The sequence below is a fragment of the Culex pipiens genome, chromosome 3, assembly GCF_016801865.2.
Source record: "Culex pipiens pallens isolate TS chromosome 3, TS_CPP_V2, whole genome shotgun sequence".
In the NCBI taxonomy this organism is placed as follows: domain Eukaryota; kingdom Metazoa; phylum Arthropoda; class Insecta; order Diptera; family Culicidae; genus Culex; species Culex pipiens.
The window spans coordinates 48,541,864-48,545,953 of NC_068939.1; positions in this window are offsets into that span (position 1 = coordinate 48,541,864).

The window sequence follows — 4,090 nt, forward strand, 5'->3', positions numbered from 1 at the left end:
TGAAACTGCGAGCAAACACACAGAGAGAGAACCTGGTTGCTGATGTGAGTGTGAAAAGACTGAAGAAAACAAGAAAAATGCAACTTGACGGAATCCGTGACGGAATCGCTTTGCTTTAGATTGATCCAAAATTGTATGATTTTTTTTTGTGATTAAATCACAATATGTGATTAGATATATATCACAAATGCAATTTTTTTCTCTTCTAATCTAATCTAATCTAATCTAATCGAACACAAGCGCAGCCAGTCCGAAGAAAGCATCCTGGAAGAACTTGTGGTTAGATTACGCCCCAAGTCCTTTCTTGTCAATATTAATGATTGCATTACATCTGAGTAACCCCGAACATGTATTGCAAAAATTAAAGCGGCCAGGCCTACTGCGTTGCATTAACCGCAGAGACAGATTCTGAGAACGGATCACAATTCACAGAATCAACAGGGGAGGAAGGATGCGTGGACATACCGTACCAAACGCTCCGAATGAGTTGTGGTTGGGTGTGAAAGTGTTAATTTGGCAAGTAATTATTATTTTTTTTATGAGGGTGATGAGGGAGGAGGAAGGGGGGGGTTGGGATTTGGTTTAAGGACATGGAAGATGGGGTGGGGTAGGAAGGATATTTCATTTGATTAATTGAATATAATATAAATTATCTACCAAAAAAAAAATATGGAATGATCTCACCAAGGTTCTTCAAAGCATTCGACAAACCGAATATACATCGAATACGATGCTGTTGCTTCACTAGAACATCATCGAGTTCAGGAATACGCAGGTTGTGAACAGCTTCTGGCCTTGTTGGAACGGCTGGAAACCAAACGGAAATCCTTTCCGTTACGCCACACGAAAAAAAATCACGCAGAGCTTCACTTTTGTCTTCAGCATGTAGATTACAGCACAAACTAATGCGAAAAACTCATCAGAAACTTTCTTGGAATTTTCCAATGAAAATTAACTCTAACCCCAAGAAAAACGTCAAATTTTTGGCACCGAACAAATTTCACGTCCCAACTCGCACATGGCTACTTCGATCCCAAATGCAATTTTTTTCTCTTCTAACTAGTAATGCAAATACAAATACAAAATCAAACATCATCTACTTATAACTTCTAACAGGGTTTTCAGATCTTTAATATCCTCCCATGAATGATTCGGACTTCATTTTCATCTAAATTCGTCAAAATATCAGAGATTTGGCCTAAAAAAGTGATTATTTAACACTTAAGTGCTCATAACTTTTCTTAGCGATATCAGATCTTGAATATTTTGGGCTAATTAGAAAGGTATTTTGACAACTCATCCAACGTTCAGTCATTTGCATCAAAATATCTGAGATTCGGCCTCTAAAAAGTGTATAAATAACACTTAAATGCTAATAACTTTTGATAGGATTATCAGATCTTTGATGTTTAACCCTCTCCCGCCCATGGTTACTCCAACTCTGAACTCAAATATCTCGGAACTGACACAACTTTTTATGGTGCTTTAAATTGCAGGTGTTCATGTAGAATGTATACTAACACCTTCCCAAATTTCATCAAATTTGGTTAAGCACAAGCAAAGTTACAGTGCGAAATGTAAACAAAAAGACTCATTTGGAAAGGCTTTCAATAATTCGAATAATGTAATAACATGTCGCATGATGGATCCAGGCATCGTTTTCTTGAAATATCTTAAATACGGCCTCTAAGGAGTGTATAAATAACACTTAAGTACTCAACCTTTTGATAGGGTTATCAGATCTTCTATGTTTCGAAAGGTCTTTCAATTATCTAAATAACGATGGGTCGCATGATGGACCCGGACATCGTTTATATCGAAATACCTGAGATCCGGCCTCCAAAAAGGGTACAAATAACACTTAAGTGCTAATAACTTTAGATAGGGTCTTCGATGTTTTAGGGTCATTGGAAGTACTTTTCTAAAAAAACATAACAAGACGGGTTTTCTTCTTTTTAGGATTACGTTTGAAGTACTTTTCTAGCCTTCATAAAACTAACTAAAGTCTTATTGGACTCCAAGTCGGATCTAAAAAGATCAATACGGTCCAAATCGGTTCAGCCAGTCCGGAGATAATTCGACGGCAACATTTCAAAAAGCATCATGTACAAACCATGCGTTTTGAGAAAAACGCACTTGAATGTTGAGCATCCATTTTCAATTCCCATTTTAATATAAAAGCAAAATAAGATGTTCTAATGATAACAAACGATGAAAAACGTGGCTTTTATTGATACTTGGTCATCCAAATTCAATAAAACATTATTTCTGTAATTTTATTTGAGAAAAACAAACATAACTTCTTTTGAAATCACCAACGTCTATATCACCCTGCTGTCATTGAGGGGAACGCTTTTTAATGATTCGTTTTTCTTCGCCGAATTTACATACACTGAAAATATGCCACACTTTTTATTCAAGTGCCCAAACACTTGAATGATTGAATAAAGTCACATCGTAGATCTAATTGGTTTGTGTTTCAACATCAATCCAAACCACTATCAAATGCAAGTGTTTGGGCGGTTGACTTTTTGGTATTTTTTAACATGTTATTTTCATTCGGGTGGCTCAAGCTTTTCAATTGTTTTGCTCATGAATTTGTCCCACCTTCTTGAACTATTCAAAGTGATGAGCAAAACACTTGAAAATGATCTTAAGATCTACCCAAAACAGGCACTATTCAAAGTCAACGTGATTATCCACATGAATTTAATTTGTTTCACTGATTGATTTTTGCGCGACTTTCATCGAAGGCTAGAAGCGAGGCAAGAACCAATAGCACAAAAAACTCTCCCGTCTTCAACTGGCCGGCCGGCGCAGTGGTAGCGTGCACGACTAGCAAGCGAGAACCTGTAAATCGCTTGTACGTAATTTTATTTTTCAACACCATTTAAAATTCAAGTGTTTGGCTATTGACATTATTTCATGGCCAATCACCGAAATTTCAAGTGTTTTGCGATTGATATTTGAGTGCTCTGTACAGCAGGGCCAGATCATGTGTAGAACACTTCGTTGAGCTGTGTAAGTTTTGCTCAGTGTACACTGAGCAAAACTTACACAGCTCAACGAAGTGTTCTACACATGATCTGGCCCTGCTGTACAGAGCACTCAAATATCAATCGCAAAACACTTGAAATTTCGGTGATTGGCCATGAAATAATGTCAATAGCCAAACACTTGAATTTTAAATGGTGTTGAAAAATAAAATTACGTACAAGCGATTTACAGGTTCTCGCTTGCTAGTCGTGCACGCTACCACTGCGCCGGCCGGCCAGTTGAAGACGGGAGAGTTTTTTGTGCTATTGGTTCTTGCCTCGCTTCTAGCCTTCGATGAAAGTCGCGCAAAAATCAATCAGTGAAACAAATTAAATTCATGTGGATAATCACGTTGACTTTGAATAGTGCCTGTTTTGGGTAGATCTTAAGATCATTTTCAAGTGTTTTGCTCATCACTTTGAATAGTTCAAGAAGGTGGGACAAATTCATGAGCAAAACAATTGAAAAGCTTGAGCCACCCGAATGAAAATAACATGTTAAAAAATACCAAAAAGTCAACCGCCCAAACACTTGCATTTGATAGTGGTTTGGATTGATGTTGAAACACAAACCAATTAGATCTACGATGTGACTTTATTCAATCATTCAAGTGTTTGGGCACTTGAATAAAAAGTGTGGCATATTTTCAGTGTAGCGCTTTGTTCATGTTGCTTTTTTTTCGTCACGAGGTTCATATAGTCTTTTGTTTGACAGGTTGACAGGGCTATATAAACAGGGACTGCTGATGGCAGAGATTTTGTTTATGTTACTTTATTTAAAATCATGATTAAACAGACTTTACTGAAGTAACTTTTGCTCATTTTTGGTGGAGAGGTAGCTTATTAGGAGTACTTTCAGAATATGCAATAACCTAGAAAGTGTCAAAATGTACATGATGCCTTTTGAAATGTTACCTTCGAATTGAGTCCTTTTTATTTTGTGCACGGACTCACATCCAGACACACGCACAGACATTTGCTCAGAATTTGATTATGAGTCGATAGGTATATGTGAAGGTGGGTCTACCGGGTCGGATTAAGAAGTTCATTTTTCG